Below are 12,221 nucleotides of genomic sequence, written 5' to 3' on the forward strand. Positions count from 1 at the left end.
ATTTAAATGCATTTTAAATAGCATTTGCATGAAATCAAGTTTGCATAACCTTTAGAAGCCTCTTTATCTTTGAAATTTTCATCAAATTCAACTAAACAACCTTTTCTGCAATGAATCTATTGATACATTCACGAATGTGTAGATACAATGTATCGATACTGCCAAGAATCTATTAATACATTAGTGAAATGTATAAATACATTTCACACAAAAAGCCTCTTGAAGTGTTCTATTTAGAATGTATCAATACGTGACCCATATGTATTGATACTTTGAACACAAAACCCAAGTTTTTGGGTAAAATTCAGCATTTTTCCCATTCTTTAAGTCCCCTTACCTCTTGGGACTACCTTTAGTATTCAATTCATTCCATCACACTTATTCCCATGCCAACATAATGTATAAATCATAAACAATACTCAAATAACTCAACATACAAACATTTCATAAATGCATGACAATCATGATCATCCCATTAACATTAAAATGCCTAATTCAATTATCATAAATCATACAATGTGATGGTTTATCCCCCATCAACCTTGGGCCGACAACATATTGCACCTTGAACATTTATGGTGCATCATAGGAGTGAAGTTGTCACTTACACCCTGTGGAAATGCAATCAATCACACTCATTGAGTTCTCACATGCATAGCATTAAGTATGTGGAAAGTCCAACACATACATGCTTACTCTTCTTATAAAGTATATGGAAAATGCATCATATAGATAATTTGATGGCATTTATCAAGCTTTCTCAATCATCTTATGTAGTGTATGGAATATACATCATATACATAATCTCATGGTGTTTATCATGCATACTTAATCACTTTAAATAGTACATGGAATTTACATCATATACTCAATCTCATGGTATTCATCATGCATACTTAATCATCTTATATGGTATATAGAATTTACATCATATACGCAATCTCATGGTATTCATCATACCAAACATGCACATTATAGAATTTATAAATAAGCATAAAATATCTTGTACCTACACTAGTCCATAGACTGAAGTAACCGAGTGGACTTTAAACATAAGGTGCTTGTTCCCCCTTGTTGAAAACTAATACATAGTAGAATATTTGCATACATAGTAGACTCGTAAACATTTTGAAACCATTGTGTCAAACATATCACAATCGCTAACAATTTATTTCCCTAGAAAATCATTTTCATTCTTGAAACTCAAATCCTTTAATAAACCAATTTAGAGATATCATTTCAATATACATTAATAATCTTTTCATAGAAATCATGCTAGCTTTACATATCAAAATAATTTGAAAGTGGTGTATACACTCACCTAGTTGGAGATTTGATTCTTAGCTCCCATCACAACTCCGTTTTGGCAAAATCCATGGAGTTTTCAAGTGTACCTATCACTCAACATTCATTGTAATCAATTCCTAAAATCAAAATCTCAAAATAATCATGCTAGGAAACCAATGATTAGAGCATCAACACAGTGGATTAACAAAAATTGAAGCAAAATAAAAAGCATGCCTCCTACCTTTAGATCACCTTGGCGTTTAATGCAAAGTTAAACACCATAGAAAATCAGAAAGAGATTTTACCTTTCCAAGTGATAACATAAAGAAATGGATTCCTTTTGGTATTGACAAAGGTGAACACCTTCTTGTGTGAAAAAATCTCTTACACTCAATTGCTTGGCCTCCAATGTTACACATACGATTGCAACGGATCTTTCTCAAGAAGAGAGCTTTATGCCACGGGCTTGTGCTAGCAAGTGGACAACGATTTGTCTTTTTTTCTTCTTTTATTTTTAGCAAAGAATTAATGGAGAAGTTTTTTAAAAAACCCTTCTCAAGAGTGGCAACATTCAAGAGGAAAACTATTAGTTTTTTTTTCTTTTGTTGCCTTAGAAAATAGTGGCTATAATGTGATATTTATATCTAGGTTTAATTTTATTATTAGATTTATTAAAATTTTCAAAATAAGTCCTTAATATTATAACAATTATAATATTTAACTAATGCCTAATTAAACTCTTTTACTTAGGTCCTTAGTAGTTAAAACCTAGAATTTACTTAGGTTCTTAGTAATTAAAACCTAGAATTTGATTTAAGTCTAACTTAAATGATCATACTCCTAATTTAATCCAAATTGCAACCTTTGTGTGTGACCCATTAGGTTCTTAACATGTTGGCAATGGAATTGAATTATAATTTTATTAATTAATTAATATAAATGAATCATATTTAATTTTAAATTAACTAATTCAATTTACTAGACCAAGATTGGCATCTAGAAATGTATTATGGCCATCCAATTGTTAAGAGAGTCAAAGAATTCTTTGACAACCTTTCATTATGCAATTTATTAGTGTAATTCATTCCCTCATTATATATCCCAAAGATAATAAAAGCTTGGTGCAGTGCCTATTTTTATTAACCTCCATTTTTGCTCTTGTAATAATATCATTAGCTGTATAGAGACTTATGAAACTCATTTTATAATCTCTTAATCAGCGTGGCCAAGGATTTGATTAAGATAATGTCAACCAAGAACTAATAAGATATTTTACCTTGAATCACTTGGGGTGATGATTCCTACCTTGATCACTCATTTGCCTTCATATGCTTCATACTATACCAAAAAAATCCTATTTTGGCATCCTTGGTTAGGCACTTGTAGGGATGAAATGAAGGCATAGTACTCCATACACAAGACAACTTGGTGTCTCAAGTTTAGAGAGTAGTTACACAACTGACACATGAGAAGTATTGCATAGACACTTGAGTGAGGTACCAAATACACTTCTCATGGCGAGTCATGTTCAATGAACTTACTCTCCCATGGCAAGCACCGACATGTTAGTTCCAAGTATCTCTATACTCTAACCTATGAGAACTGTTGCTTACTTCACAAGTAAGGAGCATAACATGTGCAGATCTTTTAGTATTATTGATGCCCCGTCTCAATAATAGAATGATTAAGAACTTTTAGGAACAATGCTTTGATGCATAAGGATCTCATAATTGTATCCCAATACAATTCTTTTGCAAGACATATATAGTTCCATGGGCTTTACCTACATAAGTAAAAAAAAAAAATTAAATCAAAAACTTATGGATAATGAACTACCTCATAATTATTATAAAGTAATAAATTGTCATACATGAATAACTCAAAATGTAATTCCCATATGACTAGAGATTGGCTTACAAGGCTAATACTAACAATCTCCCACTAGCATTAAAGCTAATGACCTATGTATTTAATGCCAATGTTCTCAACATGACAATTTTGCTTTTGCTAGGACAATGCTTTAGTGAGAGGATCAGAAATATTATCCTTAGTGGGTATACGCTCTATACAAATGTCTCCTTTTTCAATGATCTCCCTGATCACATGATAACGTCGCAATACATGTTTGGATTTCTTATGAGAGCTTGGCTCCTTTGCATGTGCAACGGCTCCATTGTTATCACAATAGAAAGGTATTAGATCAACAATGCTATGAACCACTTCTAGTTTAGTAATGAACTTCTTAATCCAAACTACCTTTTTCGTTGCCTCATATGCAAAGATGTATTTTACCTTGGATATAGTATTTGCAGGTGTTTCTTATTTGAAACTCTTCCAACTCACTATGCCTCTATTGAGTATGAACACATATCCACTTTCTGGCTTGCTATCATCTTTGTCAATTTCAAAGCTTGCATCCCACATAACCCTTAACTTGGAGTTCGCCTCCTCCATAGACCATAAATACATCCTTAGTTCTTCGTAAATACTTCAAGATGTTTTTCACAGCTATTTAGTGACCCTCACCAGGATTAGCTTGGTATCTATTGATGACAATCACATCATAAGATACATTTGGTCTAGTATAAAGCATCTTTTACATGATAGATTCTATTGTTGAAGCATATGGGATTTTATTCATGCGATCTCTCTCCTCTTGATTCTTTAGACACATGTCCTTAGAGAGACAGATGCCTTGCAACATAAGTAAGTGTCCCCTCTTAGACTTCATTATGCTAAACCTCTTTAGCACCTTGTCTATATATGTGGATTAGGAGAAACTTAGCAACCTTTCATATCTATCTCCATAGATCTTTATTCCCAGAATGTAAGTTGCTTCTCCCAAATCCTTCATGGAGAATTGTTTGAACATCTAAATCTTCATAGATTGCAACAATGGTATATCATTTCCTATGAGCAATATGTCATCAACATAAAGCACTACGAAAATTATGGCACTCTCACTAACCTTTTTATAGACACATGGTTTATCTTCATTTTTGATAAAGTCAAACCCTTTTACAGTTTCATCAAAATGGATGTTCTAACTCTGAAAAGCTTGCTTCAGTCCATAAATGGATTTTTGAAGCTTGCACACCTTATTAGCATTGGCATTAGATATAAAACCTTCAGGTTGTGTCATGTACACTTCTTCTTGCAAATTCCCATTAAGAAATGCCATCTTCACATTCATTTTCCATATTTCAAAGTCATGGTATGCATCAATTTCAAGCAAAATCCTAATGGATTTAAGCATAACAACTAGCGAAAAGGTTTCTTCAAAATCAATTCCTTGTCTTTGTTTGTAGCCTTTTACAACCAGTCTAGCTTTTAAAGGTTTGTACCTTGCCATCTACATCAGTCTTTCTCTTAAAGACCCCTATGCACCCAATGGGTTTTATGTTAGGAATTTTAAGAATATGGTTCCTAAGAGAGCAATTATATTCTCCTGTTTAATATCATTTAATTTTATTTGTAATGAAAGTACATTTTCATAATAAGACGAAGAGTTTGTTTTAAGTAAGCATTCATTATCTAGTTATTAAGGTACCATGATTCTATTGAGATATTAAAATACATTTGTATGAAGAGTCATGCATAGAAGACATACATTTTAATTGAATCTAAAAATTGTTCACAACCATATCATAAAGCTGGTCACTTTATTGTGTTAAGGCTGTAATGTCCAGATTACTTCCAACGAAACAAATGTGATGATTCCAAGGGAATGATGTGTCTCAAATTATCGAAATAGTTATCTTTGAGTAATGACGCTATAACATTGACAATTCTATTTTATAAAATTATATTAGCCCAATTTTGTTATGAAATATTAGCTAAGTCCTCAATTTTTAATTATAATTTATTTATGTTTAGTTGTTTTTATAATTAGTTTATTTTTAAGTAAGTTATTTTAATTTTATGTTATTTTTTTTAATTTAATTGTTATTTATTAGTTTTTATATTTTTCGCAAGGGCTAAAAAAAATTGGGCTTAATTTTGGAAAGTGAAGTGTTGAAAGATCCAAAAGTCTACTTGCATATGCTTCAGTGTTTTGGCCATAACTTGTGCTATAGAACTCCAAATGATGAGATTCTGGAACCATTGGAAAGCTAAAAGACAGAGATAAAACTTTTATGAGATCACTTTACCCAGTTCTACATAGAAGATAGAGAAAATTGCTTCAAAAAATGGCTCGATGTACTATGCCATGAATGGAAATTTGTAGAGACTGACAATTGATTTTTTGGGCCTCCATTACAGTTTTAAGCCCAATTAAACCATAGGTCAACTTAGGGTAGTATAGGTTAACATTAAGGTAGACAACTTCTAGGAGATTCAAGAAGCTAGAAGTTGAGGCTGAAACTTGAACATCAAGGTGGCAAATATTGTTTTGTTTTCTTCCTTGGCTTTTATTTTTCTTGTTACTCTCAATAGTTGCATTATATACAATGTTATTTGTCTTTGCGATTATGAGTAGCTAATTTTCTTTTTCTAAGATTGCAATTGAACTCACATGTAATCTAAATTTTTAATTTCTTTCTTGCTTATCTTTAATGGGATTAGAATTGTTTATTCCAATTTGTTCTTAATGCTTTTAATTGCCTGATCACTAATTAAATTGATTTAGGAACCTAAACAAACTTGGAAAAGGGAGTTTAGTGTAAACTAAAATCGGGATAGCATATGATCATATTAATTGATTTGCGTATAGGATAGGGATATACCTATAGGCCATATGTAGCTAGATTAGAGCCTGAACTTAATGAGTCTATTTTAATTTCAATTCATATAGGGATGTAGTGTTTTGGTTAAAATAGATATTTTTATAAGATGAGTCAGGAGACCTTTATAAATAATTTAGGACTCTAGGTTAGCAATTCAAGCCATTGAAACAAGTTAAGGAAAAGAGGTAGGATTTAGACGAAGTTTGAAGGATATTGTAATCATAAGCTTGTTTGATTTGATATTTTCTCAAGTTATTATTTTGATTTTTCTTGTTGGTTTAAATTTTAGTTAATTGGTTTTAATTAATCAATTAATTTTGATTGTTTGGATAAGATTAAATTGTTATAATTTTAGTACTTAGTAAAATTTTAGATCAATTCTTTGTGGGATACTCTGCTTGCTTATATACTATATATTCGATACGTATATTTGCGTAGTAGAATTTTAACTAACAAACATGAACTAGAATCAAGTGAGAATCAAATTTAAGTTTAACTATTATTTAAATCATGATCTCACACTTATGCATTTGCTTATAGTAGAACTGAAATCTTGATGGATAGTGGACTCATGTTTAATCTTCTTATAATCTTTGATATACCATGAGCATGATCATCATAAAGCATTGGTTTAGACTCCATACGTTGGGATTATAATCGAGATGAACATATGGGAACATATATCCAAATATTGTAGTTCATAGCATTAACATCACTTATAATGATTACAGAAAAATTGGTGATTAATCTAGGCTCCTGTGGATTGATGAATTAGCTACTCATCACATCTAGATACTCAAAAGATTAGATCTAGAGTATTGAATCACTAATTGGATGAAATTTGAGACTAGAGGAGAAAATTGACATAAAAGGTAAAACGGTAATTTCACCTTTTATCATTGGATGGTTATGAGGGTTCACAATATAAGGTTTGCAATTAGACAACTAACAATTAATATCAAGTATTGAATTATTTCTTGCAATTATAGTTAATCCAAAGTGCAACAATGAATTTATGGTGGCGTGATTTCATGGTTAATAAGCTTGAATTATTTTTAATGAGATTATGAATAATTCTAAGTTTATTAGAGTTTGGAATATCTATGTCCAAATAGAATCCCCACTTAGCTTCGTAGAATTCAACTTGTTTAAGTTGGAATGCATGTTTTATTTGATTAATTAAATTGTGCACAAAAATGGCAACTTTAACATGTTTGTCTTAATTTAGACAAGAAAACATGTTATGTCTTAATTTAGACATGAAAAACATGTTTGTCTTAATTTAGACAAGAAAATATGTTTGGTCTTAATTTAGACAAGAAAATATATTTTTTCTTAATTTAAGATAAGAAAAAAATATTTTTATCTTAATCTAGACAAGAAAACATATTTATCTCAATTTAGACAAGATAAAATACTTTTGTCTTAATTAAAGACGAGTTGTCTTAAATTAAGATAATGTTAGGAGGATTCTTGCAAAATGAATTCAGACATCCATATTGATAAAAGGAGACTCCATGTTTGACTATCAATCTTTATTAATTTTTTTAAATAAATATGAAAAATAATAGAATAAGAGTTATTATTCAACAAAGAGTTTTATTTTATCAAGAACTCTAAATGATAATTAAAGAATTAAATTATTTATTTTTTAATTTTAATTTTGATAATTATGGAGCATGTTTGATGCTTCCATAACTCTAAATGGATGGTCAAGATTGATTCAAAGGTATTTGATATTGATTAAACCTTTGAGGTAAGAGTTTTAATAAAAAGAGAAGAGATTGGAAGAAAAAAAACGTACATACTTTTCTTGAAAAATATTTCATCCATCACTTCTTTCCTCCTCCTAACTTTTCTATATCTCTCTTCTTCTCTCCCATTCTTGGTTGAATTTTTAGAAAGAAAAATAGCCATTAAATTTTAGAAAGTAAAAAGAGACAAAATTGGTTGTTATCTTGTAGTCTAGCATTCCACACCTTGTCCACTTAAGGTTCAAGCTGAAAGCATTCTTGAAGAATAAGTGGTAAACTTGTTTGGTCCAGAATGGTGGTGTCTGAAAATAAGAATCTAAAAAAAAAAGGTATGTTTTTTCTTACTTAATAGATTCTTATTTTTAGGATGTGATTACGTTACTTGCAATAAGAATAGTGTGTATTTCTACTTGTGTAATTAGATTACTTGCTTCCTTTATAAAAGAAATTTTTTGAAATCCATGCTTTACACAATCACATTAATCCACTTAGATCCAACTCCAACATTTTATCTCTTCAGGTGGATCCATCAAAGTCCATACTTGGTTGGTATCCATAGCATCCATTTCAGATTTCATGGCTTTCAGCCATTTCTCACAATCGATGTCCAACATGGCCTCTTCATAAGTTGTAGACTCATCATTAGAGGCAATGCATCCCTTTCCAAGAGAAATCCATATCTCGTTGGAGCTTGATGTATCCTACTAGACCTTTTGAGTGGTTATGCCTCTTGAGATTATGGTTGTACAATAGATGTCACAAATTTAAGCTCAAGTTACAATGGTATGTCAATTTGTGGGTCTTGAACTTCTTCGAGTACAACTTTACTATCAATAACCCTTTCAATTAAGAACTTTTTCTCAAGGAAAATGGCATGCCTTGAGACAACACCTTTTGCTTAGTGGGATTATAAAATTAATATCCGTGTGTTTCTTTAGGATATCCCACAATTTTACATTTTTCTGATATCGCTCCTAGCTTATCAGACATTGTACGCTTCACATAAGCAATACATCCCCAAATCTTGGCATAAGACAAGTTGGGCCTTTTCCCACTCTATATCTCATATGGTGTCTTATCAACTGATTTGGTAAGAACTTGGTTCAATATGTGAGCAGCAGTTTCTAACGCAAATCCATAGAAAGATATAGAAAGATCTGAACGACTCATCATGGATCAAACCATGTCCAATAATGTTCGATTCCTTTTTTCAAACACCTCATTATTCTGTGGAGTCCCTAGAGGAGCCCATTGTGTAGGAATCTCATTCTCTTTAAGATAATTCTGAAACTCTTAGATAAGATATTCTTTTCCTCGATCAAATCTAAAAGTGTAAATACTCTTCCCAGTTTGTTTCTCAACCTTCGCTTTATATTCTTTGAACTTGTCAAAGGATTTAGATTTATATATCATCAACTATACATAAACATAGCGAGAATGGTCATCTATGAAGGTGATGAAGTATAAGTATCTTCCTCTAGCACTAGTATTCATAAGACCACATACATTCGAATGTACAAGTCCTAGTAACACCTTAGCTCAATCACCTTTCTTGGTGAAAGGCAACTTGGTCATCTTACCAAAGAGATAACACTCACACGTTCCATAAGATTCACAATTAAATGAATTGATATAACCTTGTTTGTGTAACTTAGTTAAGTGAGTCTCATTAATGTGTCTAAGCCTACACCATAATGCATCTCTCCCTTTGAGAATATAGAGACCGTTCAAATGTGTCCTTACACCATAATGCATTTCTCCCTTCGAGAAGGAACAACAGTTGCCCCTAATGCAAAATTCAATATCATCATATTGTGCCAAGCATGACACAGATATGATATTTCGAGATATGGCTGGAACACAATAGCAGTCTCTTAATTCCAAAATCAACCCAGAACGTAAAGGTATGGTAACTATCCCTATAGCCGATACAGTAACTTTTGCTCCATTTCTTACTCTTAAGACCACCTCTCAATTTGTTAATCTTCTACTTGTTTCTAGCACCTTTATGTCATTACATAAGTGTGACCAACATCTAGTATCTAATACCCATGGTGATGGATGAATAGTAAACAGATTTACTTCGATCATATATATGGTCAAAGGTGAAACTTGTAGAAGTTTCTAATTCTTTGACATTGTCAAGAAGGCAACGATGTCTTCCTTAATGACATCTATTCTTAATAGATATTTGAGAAAGTTTCTCAACTTGATATACCAGTCCAAACATTTTGGCCCAAATTTCATGATGACATCAAGTATGCTACTCAAAGTGATGTGTATTCGCATTCTAACGACCTAGACATTTAAAGATCATTTATGAGTAATCACGTATTATAATCAATTAAGATGAGATCATAAATCTTAAATTGATTGCTCCCACTATTTACTTCAAGATGATAACCCCCCATATCACCTCGAGAGATCTCTACAAGGATTCTCTTAGTGAGCTAGGATCCTTATCCATTTTAATCATGATCTTGAGTGTGATCAACAAACCATGATAGGTAACTAAGCTTACCAATTGTATCTCTATACAAGTCCTAGAACAACTAGGTGATAACACATTGCCTAAACATATCAGATATTTTTCACCTAGCCATTGCCTCTAGTTTTCATAATAATCAAGTGCAGTAGATATTATTATGGTAATCTTCAATCTTCAATCTTCAATCTTCCATGGTTAATCTTGTTTTTCTTGAGTTTTTGGTGGCTAATCTCTTCCTAAAATAACCTAAAACTGATTCCCTCTAGCCTCAATTTCTAACTTCTCGAATCTCTCTTAGGAATTATCTTATCACTGCTAACTTCTCCTTAAACTCTCTTTAAATACCACTAAATTAACCTATTCTCCCTAATTGAGCCTAATTGGCTCTTAATATGGCTTTAGAATTAGTGTAGAAACCCAATAAAAACTTAATTAGCCCATAGCTTTCTTTTCTCCACATTATTTCTTCAAATTTTTCATCTTGACACCGCAACACAGCCATTTAAATCCGTGGCGCTCACTTGTCTTTAGATCTTCTCGCACCAAGTACTACACTTTGTCAACTTTCAATGCAATTTTCTCCATCTTTGATGCTGAACTGGGCAAAGTTATTCACATAAAAATTGTATCTTTGTCTCCTAACTTCCCAATGGCCTAAGAATCATGTCATTTGGACATCTGGAGTGGAAGTTATGCTCGAAATACCACAACATGTATGAACAAAATCTTGGCTCTTTAAACACTTTTCTTCACCAAATCGAGCCTTATTCCTTTAGAATCCTAAAAAACATAAAACTAAAAAATAATAACTAAACTAAGGCAAATAAACATAAAATTAGCATAAAATAAAATAACTTAATAAAAATAAACTAACTAGAAAAATAACTAAATCTTAACCTAAACTTAAGAACTTAACTAACTTTTAAGAACAAATTAAGATAAAAATAATTCTATAAAATAAAATTATCACACCCCCAAACTTAAGATTTTGCTAGTCCTTAAGCAAAATAAAACAAAACAAAGAAAACAAAGAAAAGTAATAAGAGAAAACTTTTGCAAGATATAAAAATTCACCAAGTCATGATTTCTCAATTTTTCCTCAGAAGTTATCCCACAATTCTAACTTAAGGTAAAACACATATAATCTTCAAATTCATGCATCAATTCAAATGAAAGCTCACTTTTGAATGGACTTCATGTGTGTGGGTGAATAATCTCTTACAAAAAACAATATGCAATTTGGTTTGGTTTATGCCAATTCTAAGCACAGATTAGTACTAAGATCCCATAGGTTTGCTTTTCATCTCTCTGTCCACTAATATAGACTAACACTTATTCAAGGATCACTAGGTCTTTATTAAGCTTGTAACAAAGGTTAAAGTCAAGGTATGATAAAGGAGGCTCAAATCACCCTAAGCATATAATCATTCTAAGACCTATATAAAGCTCCATTTTTCTTCTTCAAGTAACTCCTTTTTCTTTGCATTTTTTTCTTTTGTTTACCTTTTTTTTATCATAATTCTACACCGCCAAACTTATTTCCTTTATTATAGGTAGTGGGGTGAATACTCATACAATTTTACTTTTCATTACAATATCATCTTTCTACCATAGGCACCTAGCTCAATATATTTTTCCTAAAACAATATACATGCTTAGGAGTGAGGGTTACAAAATTGAGAATTTTATTTCAAAGGCATGGCTAAGTTAATTATATGGCTAAACAAAGAAAAAGGGAAATTAAGTTCAAAAAGTGTTAGTAGGAATAAAATTATAAAACAAGGTAGGCTTGAAAAGGCTCAAATGGTCCAAAGATGACCTAAATCATTTCCTATCCTAAATGTTATCTAGGATTTCGCCTCAAGAGAAAATCGAAGAAATTCTAGAATTCTTTACATCACTATACTTTTTATTAACATAAACTTTTTCTGAATCACTTGACAATTCTAAATAAAAGAATATAGT

Source organism: Theobroma cacao, chromosome 9 (assembly GCF_053813885.1).
Source record: "Theobroma cacao isolate CCN51 chromosome 9, ASM5381388v1, whole genome shotgun sequence".
Classification (NCBI taxonomy): domain Eukaryota; kingdom Viridiplantae; phylum Streptophyta; class Magnoliopsida; order Malvales; family Malvaceae; genus Theobroma; species Theobroma cacao.